The sequence below is a fragment of the Diuraphis noxia genome, unplaced genomic scaffold (assembly GCF_037042655.1).
Source record: "Diuraphis noxia isolate RWA-SAM2 unplaced genomic scaffold, SU_Dnox_SAM2 contig0001, whole genome shotgun sequence".
Taxonomy (NCBI): Eukaryota; Metazoa; Arthropoda; class Insecta; order Hemiptera; family Aphididae; genus Diuraphis; species Diuraphis noxia.
Genome location: NW_028301711.1, coordinates 70908724 through 70921510, shown reverse-complemented (window position 1 = coordinate 70921510; position 12787 = coordinate 70908724). Strand labels below are relative to the sequence as shown.

The 12787-nt window shown below is 27.5% G+C and overlaps 1 pseudogene; it reads left to right on the top strand.

Annotated features, from left to right (window-relative positions):
• The first annotated feature begins 5620 nt into the window (after nucleotides 1–5620).
• Nucleotides 5621–7768, top strand: LOC149061571 (uncharacterized; annotated as a pseudogene).
• The last annotated feature ends 5019 nt before the right edge of the window (nucleotides 7769–12787 follow it).

Here is a 12787-nt window from a genome sequence, read left to right as displayed (position 1 = left end):
ACTTTATGCGCAAATGTTTAGAGACAGGTCAAGATCTTGAATTGTATTTACTTAATTATAGGTCATCACCAGTTGCTGGACTGAAATATTCACCTGCTGAAATATTACGAAATAGAAACATTAAAACTAAACTACCTGTAAATGAAAAAACATTATTTCCAAAAATTCCTAATAATTTGTATAACCAAATGAAAGAGAACCAGCTGAAACAACAAAAATATTATAATAAAGGAAATCAATTGAAAGAAAAGGTATTTAAAATTGGAGATTATATACTATGGCTTAAGAATAATGTTTGGGAGGTTGGTGTAATCATTGGGAAGGCAAATACTCCTAGGTCATATATTATACAGGATGTGAAAGGGAGAAATTTCAGAAGGACTTCAGTACATTTGAGAATTAATAAAACTAATGTGATGATTGATTCGAATAAACAAAAAGAGATTGTGGTAAAGGGAAAAGGGCAAGCTGATATTAGAAAATCGAGATTTGGTCGTGTGATTAATAAACCAAAAAAATATCTAAATTAATTTAATTTGTTCTATTGTTTTTATTGTATTGTATAATTACCTTTACTTATTATTATTATTATTATTATTATTATTATGATTAATTGTATTGGTAAATTATGTTTGAGGAGCATTTGTATAATTCTCATTATTATTACTATTATTATTAATATTAAAAGATTCAGTCTTAATTATGTATCTAATTACTAAGTATTAATGTATAGCGTATTAGCTTATTAATTTTTTGTAGTCCCTAAGAAGGGAGATGTGAACTGATTTGATTATTATTTTATTATCATTATTATTATTATCATTAGTATGATTATTATTATTATCAATAGAGAGATTATGACTTTTACTTTATGTAGTGTTCATAATGTAATAAGAAATACAGTGTACGTTTTTCATATGATTTATAAAATATAATGTGTTTATATTTTTATTCAAATCCATCTTGAATAATAAAAACAAATAAAACAGAGTCCGATCCCATCTAGTCCGGATTAGCGGGACTCTACTGTATTCATTTTTGTTAGGATATATGCAGTAAAATGTATTATCTTCAAAATAAGTCCATGATATAGGTATTAAGTCAATGGTTGTTTTATCACATTTTTGGATTTTATTAAATTTTATTAAAACATGGGTTGTTTCTTTTTTAAAGTACATATTTGTAACAAAACTGCAATGTTTATTTTTTTATTTAATATTAGGTATATGTATATTTACAGTAAGCTTAGTTTGTTTTTTGATAAAAAAATTTTACTCCCATTTTCAAAGAGAACACATTTTTTTTTAATTTTATCAATTGAAATAATTATTTTTCTGTTACATAATCTACCCAATTTCATAATTCCAACATTTGTAGATTTACAATACATTTTCGAAAAAACGTCTAGCCGTATTGCCGTCATTACTGTTTCCATATCCTGGTTTTGGTTTATCAATTATTAATCCAAGTTGATTTTTAAATTTTTCTCTTATATCTTTTTTGGCGGTTTCGACGACTTTTTTGTTTTCTATACCACGAGCTTGCCATGTTTTTAATGGTAATTTGTACGTGTAATAGACATTCGAAAAAACGAATCCAAGCGTGTAGCGTTGACATACCAAATTCTAATGCAGACTCACATATTATTTTTGCTGCTTTGCACTTTTCAATATTGTTGAAGTCTTTCGATGTTAAATTACATAAAAAAACATTTCATGGTTGATGTTGTTTCTGTCAATGAATTGCATATTTTACCATCAACCATTGTAAATAATAATTTGTGGTTTATTTCAATTATTCGGCCATCTATTTCGTATAATGTGGGTACTAATTCAGATATTTGACTTTCTATATAGTCTTTCTCTTTTTTAGCAAGGTCCGTTGTCTCATGAGCAAATTGAAATCTAATAGGACGACAATATCTTGTTGATGAAGACCTCAAATTGTTCCAAAGCACAATTTGTTGCTGTGATGGTAAATCAGGATCACCAAATATGAGCCTTAGAGGTACCAATGAAGACAAAAAAATACTTGCATCATTAGTGGAACTATTTATAAACTTTTGTTTATATTCTGAATGACCAGACGATCCGTCGAACCCCCACTTAGTAATTAAACATAATCTTTGCAAATTGTCTTGTCTTTAAATCACTTCATGTTGAGTTTGCATAAGGCGTAAAACTGTGTGATCTAATAATCCTTGCAGTTTTATATCAACTGTTGAATCAGTAACTGAAATTTATTGCCTTTTTGGATAACATTTTTTTTTGGCTTGTTGAATTTTTTTATATGATGGGAATCGTTTCTTATCTTTGTTTCTTATGATATTATATTAATACTTCGTAAGTTATGCTTCTATAAACATAGACAATGCTTCTTCTGGTGGCAACTCAATACGTTTTGACGTCTCCCATCGATTAAAAGCCTTTTTATAACGAGTAGCGCGTTTTGGCGTTGTACTGGTAACTTCTTTTACCAAATTTGCCGTATCAGTTTTACCTGATGCACGCAAACTCATATGTGCTGCATGACACAATTCATCGGTAGAAGATGAAGCTCTCAAATGTTGAGTTTTCATCCGCTTAGTTCTCTCTGATGCCGAGTCAAAACTAACTTTTGGTCTACCTACTCCAGAATTGCCAGAAGAAAGTTTATAATTTGGGAAACCTAGTGAAGTTTCTAACCAAACAGTGTTTTTAGTCTCAAATCTATTTTTCATCCTATAAGAATTTGACCACTTCTTTTTGAAATCAGATACGAAGTATGATATTTTTTTATGCAGTTCTGATATTTTAGACTCTAAAAAAAAATACAACTTGATCCTCCAATTTAGTTTCACCAGATTCATTCAATTTTTGAAATAAGAATTTACGAGTCAGAAAAATATCAGTACAGCCCGATCCTAAAATAATTAGGTATTAAAAATTAATTAAATTCATCAACTAATTCATTATTTTTATAAGTAAAAAAAAAAATGAATAAATATAACAAAAAATATTATTTTATGAAATTTTAATACGACTCCGACGTCAGAAGCCACTTAAACTAAATAGTGCAAATATGTGCAAAATTTTTTTCGTTGATACGATAGAATACTCTATTACCTATTATATTTCGCAAAAATCAAAGCTCGGAAAGAATCCTAGGTAAACTTAAACTTTATGACAATATTATGAAATCATAAAAGAAGTTTTAATGTAATTTACATATCCAATATAAAAACAAAAATAATTATGAGATTAACATAATATAACAAACCTGTTGCTTGTAACTCCATAATTGTTTGAAGTTTGTGCACATTAAAGTCACAAAGTTACAATAACAAAAGTTCAGTTTTTAATATTTGGTTTATATTGTAAAATTTCAATGATGCACTACCGGGACTAACTTTACGATTGTCGAAACTAAGTAAATTTAAGCATTGACACATGCATTAAACTAGTTTTAGATGGCAAATGAACTCCTCTACCAATTACATAAAATAATACGATAAGATAATTCGATTCGATAAAAGATATTTTTGCCAGCTAATGATGTCATTAGCCCCACTGTGCGTCTGTGTAATAGTGTAATGTACTTATGACGTGTAATATTGTAATATTTAAAATTGTAAATTGTAAAATTCAATTATTATAAATTGTTACTAGTATTGAGTCGTCACTACATTTTCGGTAAGTACCTACCTAACTACTTATTTAAAATTATTATCGTGCTCATATTATTATTATTATAATTTTATAAATTGTAATTTCGTACTAGAACTAACTCTATCTACATGAATTAGAATCAATAGAACAGTATAAAAATATTAAGTTAGGTATATAATACTTTTTATAAACAAATACCTAGGTATTAAATTTTGTATTATCCATATTGTTAATTCAAAGTAATAGGACGTATTTGTATAATATAGTTTCGGGCTAGTGTGGTAAATTTTCACTTATTTAACATTATTACATTATAGAGAGCCTGGATAATACGAAATTATTACTAGTACCTAATATTATTTAGTAATTAATTTGTTACTTGGTATTTAAAAATGTATCTATGTACAATTGTATAAATTAATTAATACTTAGGTAAGCTTAAGATTAATATTTAACCTTGCTTGTGTATTAACTTTGTCGGCTTAAATCAAACGTTACTATAAGTTATAAGTGTAACTGTAGGTAGGTATAATATAATAGTTTTATAAAATTAAATTAATTTAAATCAATAATATATTAATAAATTTACTACTTAACAAGTACCTTGATAACTTTTAAATATATTATAATATACCTACATTATTGAAATGTGTAAATTCATAGGTAAGTAATATAATGCTGGGGATGAAGTGACCAAATAGCATTAGGTATACCTATTACATTTGTATTAAATAAAAAGTTGTGAAAATTGTTTATTACCTATTTCATTTATCTTTAATTTTATAAAATATGTCTATAGAGTTTTAGTTGAATTGTTGTCTATGCTTTTTGATCCCAAAAATTATTTTGGTACCTTCAAAATAAAAAATACTTATAAAAGTTTAATAGTTTTGAAAATGCATGTATACATCAACAATTGCAGTAAGCACTTTAAAATTAATTAATTAGTCATTGCTAACTAAAAAAGTTAGAGTTGATCCTTTCCCCACCCCCTTTTATGTTATTTTTTTTTCATAACTTTTGGTATACTTTTATATGATATCGTTAAGTCACTTCTCCCTGAGACATAGTTAGGTAATTATAATCAAGATTATATTATATACATATATAATTAGGTACCTATCTAATTTTATTTAAAAGTATATTTAAACTATTAATTAATGTTATACAATGAAACAAATATACATAATATAATATTATATATGATTATTTAATATTAGATTGACTTTAAGGTGTAATTTGTATGTAGTTTACTAACTTTGGTGAAAGTATTAGTTATTATGTATACCTATTAATGAATATGTATAACATATTGTATTATTTATGATATGAAGAGTTGTGAGTTATGTGTTTATGATTCGAATGGTTTAATTTATATATATTGAAGGTATTAATTAGTTATAAATATATAATATATATTGACTTATTAATTATTTAATATCATGACTAATCCTAGTTGTACTAGAACATTTTATCCTATACCTTACATTATTTAATTTAGTTGCAATATGACTACTCCATATGAACGGTTGAAAAAACATCGTCAACTGAGACAGTTAACTGAAAATGCAGTATCATCTAATGATTCAACAGATGTTGAACTTGACAATTCTTACTCATCTGTAAATTCGGAATTAGAGGTTGATGATATTGAACATTATTATAGTGACCATTTATATAATGCTGAGAATATTGAAGACAGCTACCTCACAGATTCATCTGTTTATAACAGATCACCTTCGTCTTTTTTGTCATCATCGAACTCTGATGAAAGCTCTGATGAAGAGAATAACGAAGAAGTGCCTACTATTCGTGAAAAATTACAAAGTTGGGCAGTAAAATTTAGATCTAATCTTACAATTGAAACAATCGATAGCCTCTTAGATATTTTACATTCAGAAGATATTGATGGTTTACCAAAATCAGCAGTTACTTTATTACAAACTAAAACCGATAAAAATATCAAATTAATGATGAGCTCAAAGAACACTAATGGGTCATACGTATATTTTGGTTTAGAATCTGGGTTGAAAAGAATAATTACAAATGAGTTTACTGAGAACACTATAAGATTATTATTTAACATTGATGGTTTACCACTGTACAATAGTTCAAGCCAACAGTTTTGGGCGAACTTGGGGCTTATTCTACACAGTAAATATGAATCTCAACCCTTTATAGTAGCTGTGTCCAGTGGTAATTCTAAGCCACTAAATGCAGATGATTTTTAGAGGATTTTATCAAAGAGTTGAAAACTTTGATTGAAAATGGTATAATAATTAATTAACGGGTATTTAATGTAGAGATTGTCGGCTTCTCATGTGACACACCGGCTAGATCCTTTATTAAAAAATGTAAAGGCCATGGAGGATTTTATGCATGCGAACGGTGTGAAACTAGAGGTAAAACAAGAAATAAAAGAAGAATATATCCTAGTATAAATTCGAGACGTCGTACTAAGAGGTCTTTTAAAAACCAAACACAAGTTGAACATCATTTGGGAAGATCACCTCTTTTAGACATACCTAATTTTGATCCAGTCAAATCAGTATTTTTAGATTCCATGCATTTACTTTATCTTGGAGTCATGAAATGGATATTACAACAATTAATTGGTGCAAATAAAAGGGTTAATAGGAAATGCAAACTCTCTCGTCAAAACATAAGACATTTAAACTTAAAATTAAAACTACTAGGAAGATTTGTACCTAAAGAGTTCCAAAGAAAGAAATTCGATTTTGATGAATTTAGTCATTCGAAAGCCACACAGTTCCGCTTTTTCTCGCTGTATTGTGGAGTACTTGTGTTTCGTAAAATGTTACCCAAACAAATATACCAACACTTTTTACACCTAGTAGTTGCTAGAATACTTTGTAATCTTGAATTATGTGTTGAATACACTAATTACGCAAGACAATTATTAGTAAAATTTTTTGAACTCCTTCAACATTTTTATGGTTCAGATTCACAAGTAATGAACAGCCATAACATAATTCACCTAGCTGATGACGTGGATCAAACAAAAACAAACCTGTATAAATGTATAATATTGTTTATTTGTAGTTTTTGTATATAATATTTTATGTTCTATATTTAAGCAAAAAGTGCTAGGTATCTGATTTCTGTTTGTCCTAAACTGAAGTACTTCGGTATTTATATTACACTGAAAAAAATATTACTGTTCTTATTAACAAAACTGTTCAGTTAAAGTATAAATAGTGAGCGTTAATAAAAAATTGTGTCGATTATAAAACTAACCGGTTCGTATAATTCAGCAATTTGTTGTACGTACATATCAATTACTGTTAATATATTTTTGTTGTATATACTAGTAATATGTGTTATAGTAACTAATAATTGTGAACATAAATAAAGTTATGATCCGTACAGAATTTACAGTATCGTGTACAGTAATAGTTTGAATAGAACAATTATTTTTGAGTTGTTATTACAATATGGATTGTATTTTTTGGTTTAACACTACCTTATTGTGGTGTATATCATCGTCATGTATGACTCGTAATACTTACAAAACGTTTTGTTAGTCTAATATTTTACTTTTGTTCACACAACCGAAGTTAGTTCTATTCTAAGCAACGATTGTGGTAGATAACAAATTTTTGGTAATAACACCACACCATTTTAAAGCCACAACCAAATTGATATGTATCGTTAACAAAGTCCAGTTAAAATTAAGTAATAACTGGGTTTTACCAGAGTGCTAGCACTATCACAGCTGCCGCCGCCGACGCCGACACCACCACCATCGCGATTCGCGAATCACCGATTCTTTATTTTATTTGACGCCTGACTGCCAAACTCTGTTAATTCTGTCATCATTATATTATAGTATATCGGTTTTTCTCGTTGAATTTTATAACTTTTTCTCAACTTTAATGATGTCCGATGATCTAGCAGACTTCTTAACAGCGTGGGACTGATCTCAATATATTGAAACGTTTTGAGGTAAGTTTTATTAACATACTTAAACTATATATACCTAATACCATTGATTTTAGAATATACAGATAAGCGGTGATATAGGAATATTCAGCGACCACAATTTTGTTCACGACAGAGGTCGTTGTAGTATTCTTTTAGTATTTACCGTGAACATTTAATTATTTTTTTTGCCGTGCTGGCATAAAATCTTATCTACATTATACAACCGGAGACCGGTTATTAAGTACTTTGTTTCCTTTGAAACACAATCACATTCACCTTTACGTATTCACATAATATATAATATTACCAAAATAAATATTAATAAAATAAAGATTAAACTGTTTATTTTTATTTGTAATAATTCATTTAACATTTTTAAATTGTATGTAAACATCATAAATAATTGATTTATAATCAATTTGAAAAATAATTATTAAAATCAAGAAGTTACAAAGTTCAGTTAAATACGTCAAATTTACATAGAGGTACACTTAAAACTAAATATGACTCAGAATTTTTAATTTTGCTAATTTGATTTGATGAGTTGTAGTTGAAAATGTTTTTGAAGTCCTAAAAATTTTACATATTAATAATTTTTCTAAAATAAAAACATAATGATCTGTGCACTTGTTATTCTCTTCGTCAATCCAATTTGATATTAATTCATCATTTTTCAAAACTGTTAATAAGTTCGATCTTAATTTTTTCTTATGTTGAAATTTCTCAAATATTGTTTCAAATATAGACAAAGTACGATCTATTACGTGATTTAATTGTTTTGACGGCGCCATGAGTCCTGTATGTTTTTCGATATCAGAATAATTTTTATGAATTAACAGTATTTGATTCTTGTCATTCAAACTTTTTTCTATTATTCGATTTATCTTACATTCGATACAATTAAATTTTTTTAAACATTTATAAGCCAGGTATCCTGAAAAATATGTCACTGAACAGTCTTCCAACGTTATAGCTTCATTAATTTTTTTCGTGTTACATTTTTCTGATATTACTTTGATTGTTGAAGAAGACGATGACGAGGATTCTGTGTCCGAACACGATTCTGACCCTTCATTAATGTTTTTTTCAGGTGTAATAACATCTTGTACTAAAGCAGGATCGTTTATGTTTTGACTATTTTCACAGTTAGTACCTTTTGAAGTTATTAAGGAAAACACGCATGTGCTTCTGAATGAAGTTCTGATTGTTCTCGCCGTAGGATTTTTATTATACCCGCCTTTCTGTCGGAAAATTGAAAAAAGGTTTTCTAGTGTATCCTGATTTAATCTATTTGTAAATAGGAACTGAATATTATTGTTTTTTTCTTCATCGTCAAAAAAACTCAAAACTCCGCTTATAGTTTGAGTGAATCCGCTAAAGCATGGTGGGCGAGTTACTTTGCCTTTACTATTGATTTTGAAAAGATCATTGAAATAATTTTTTGCATTTACTAGAAATTGTTTAACTACGCCGAAATTGGTTAATGCACAATTATATGGATTATCACTGAACAAATTTCTGCTGTTTAGACAGTCAAATAGATTATTCATGAACTCTATAAAATCTGCTGTATCGGATGCAGTTTTACTTTTCAATTCGGCTGTAGATATACATGTTCGTAAAGCAGATGCCACTGAGTGACTAAAAATTTGAGTAGCCAATTTAACACTCATTTTTTGAAATGAGTTAGGGTGTATATGAGCCTCAGTTATTTTAAGAAGAGCGTTACTTTTTTTATTTTTTTTGTCTATGTTATAAGTTGCTATGACATCATTAAAAGACATCATTTTTTCATTCTTTTTAAAAGTGTTTCCGATAAAATTATTTCTTACACTTTTAAGGAGATGAGGCGTGTCAAATAAAGAAATAATTTTATTTTCATTTACATAAAAATAGGGCTTATTTTCCGTAACATTTAACGATTTCAGGGCACTTTGGTTATTCGAACCTTGATCACAAATTATAACTTTGGGTGAAATACCAATATCAAAAAGTTCTTGCAATACATTTATAATTAGGTTTTTGAGAAGTGCATGTTTAACAGCAGAATGAGCAAGGAAATAAGAAACAGGGATTTTCCAGGGTGAATATATACCTCTTGCCATGAAGACTAAACAGCTATTTGCAGTATTACTTGTCCTTCCGTATCTACCCAGATCTTCGTAACCTTCTATAAAGTCGAAATCTTTAGAATACTCTAAAAATTCTTTTATTGACATTTCATCGAAAGAAATACTACAGGCTTTTTCTTTGTACTCCTTATACTCAAATTTTTTTTTTAAATGGCCGAGAAATATTTTATTGAAACCTGGTAAAAATTTGGATTGACCAATCCAACCTCGGACTGTCGACGGACCTGGTAGGTTAAGGTTCTGTAATCTTAAGAAATTATATGTTGCTGGTGATTTATAAAACATTGTTAATGCTAGATTTTTTTCCTCGGTGGTCCATTGGCGACGTTTATTTCTAAACTGCATTGTAACAATAGCTCTTGAATTATTGGATGGAAAATTATGTGAGGAAATTAAATTTTTTAATTGGTTACGGTTTTTTAAATTATTTATTCTATTTTTCAATTTGGAAATGTGTTTTTTTTTATTTTGCATTATATGTTTTTGATTAAATATTTTTTGTTTTAATTTTTTTTCCTAGGAGTATCAACGTCCATATCATAATTTTGTTTTCTCTTTGGTGTAATAGGACTAGGCATATCAATTATATCGGATATATTGGTTGTAGTATCTTTTGAAGGACTAGGAAATACTAGCTCAACACACTCTGTATTTCTGATTTATGTGTAATCTTTTGATTTTTCAAATCTAATGGGAGTTGTAGGCGAAAATTCGGAAACAACTAGTCCAACACTCAAACTACTGCCTACAATAAAGTTAAACAATTTACGAAAATTAACGATATTTTTAATTTCAAATGTTTATAAATAACACTAAAAGAGTCAAAATATTTCTCCGTGTATAGAAAATTATATTTAATTACAACAAAATAAGAAAATAGTACTCACCACTTGATGTTGGTTGGTCAATGCCATTATATTTATAAGGAATAGCTGATTTTATTAGTTTTTTTGAAACCTGGTTCATAAATGAATCTGGTGAAAAGTGCTCCTGGCATAAATACCGATTATAACACTTTTCATCATCAATCGAAAATAATTTTATGTTTCCTAAATTTAAAATTATATTTACTTAAAATATGTTCATAAAACTTATATGAATAATAATATTTACGTGTATACCTGAATTAATTTTCCACGTTTCTAATCTATTGTCTTTTGGAAAACGATAAAATTTACAATTTGGAAATTTACTGGAGGATTTACCGCAGTTAAAATATTGGCACGTACTACCAGGGGGCCAATTCTTGAAATCGTGATAAACTTTATCGCATGCGATAAAAATTTTATCGCATGAAAATAAATATTCGGTATTCTTGAATAGTGATAAGATTTTATTGATTAAAATGTATTCGATTATTTTATCTACTGTGATTAAACCAGTGACAAAAATTATCGAACAGTGAACACCACTGTCACCACTATCGACATTCGGCACCATCTTTCTGACCTTCGTTGAATTTTACAATAAAATAATTTATTTTTATAATTTATTAATTTTTAGATAATTCTGATGATTAATTATTCTTAATTATTATAGTTTTAACGCTTCTAACATTCAGTTTTTATTTGTGTGAAGTGTCTAAAATGGCAATGCACATAGGAATTGATGAACTATTCATCATACAAAATCTCTTTTTACAAGAGAACGCTGCTCAAAATAATAGACTACAGAGTAAAAGAGATACAGTCTTAGACCCTTTTCAATTTTCAGATCGGCTTTTTCTAAAAAATTTTAGATTGACTAAACATGTCGCAATTTATTTGATTGATATGTTGTCACCACACATTAAAGTAGGAAATCGTTCGTCGTCACTTGATGTAAAAACCAAAGTAATTAAAACTATATAATAATATACGTTTATAATTAGAAAATATATCTTAGTTAAATTATATTTTGGCAATTGTAAAATTTTTAGCCTATTTTTTATATTTTAGAATATATTTATTTAGAAGAAATCTAAACAATTCACTAAAAAATGGTGCATAATAGTTATTTATTGTTTAATATATACATATTTCTTATTATAACATTTGTAACTTGTGTACGAATTTGAATTATTTTAAATAAAAACTCATATTATTGGTATATCAAGTTTAAGGAACATATAAGGGTTTATATAATATTTTATGATTTTTTTAGATCATATTGGCATCATAATTTAAGATTTTAAGTACCTAAAATCTACTCATAATTTATAATTAATCTTATTCTATTGAAACATATTATGTTATGTAATTTTTAATTTATAGGTATTAATAGCGTTAAACTTTTTTGCAACGGGTTCTTATCAGTCACCAGTGGGTAACAGTCGTTTCATCTGTTTCCCAACCTACCGTTTCTCGTTGCATTGAAAAAGTTGTTCATGCATTAAATTGTGCCGAAATATATAATAGATGGGTTAAATTTCCATCTAATATAAATGAGTTGACCAAAGTTCGCAATGAGTAATAAAAATAATTAATTCTTATTCGTTCTACTTCTTATAGGTACTTTATTGACAATATCAAGGTTGAGAATATAACACAATTTTAAATTAAATTTCCTTATCTATAAAAATATAAAAATTCTTCTTTAAATTATTTCTAAAGAATGAAAAATAATACTTCTTATTACAAATAAAACAAATTAAAAATATATTTATTTTTTAATTCAATTTTAACTCATCTTTACTCAACCATGATAAATATATTAAATAGCACCTAGGTACATGATATTTAGGGATATTTATACTCTCTATATATTATTTTATAGTTTTTACAGGAAAACTGGATTCCCTGGAGTCATAGGGTGCATTGATTGTACACATGTGGCCATTGTACCCCCCTCTAAAAATTTAAACTTGAAGAAAATCAATATCCCGAGCATATATATGTTAATCGTAAAGGATACCATTCCATGAATGTTCAACTTGTAAATAATCTAGTTACAATTTAAAGTTCATTAATTACAATATTGTATAAATAAAATTGTCATTTTATTTTATTATATGTAATTAAGATTTGCGATTCAAATTTAAAAATATTGAATATAAATGCTTTGTTTCCTGGAAGCACTCATTAC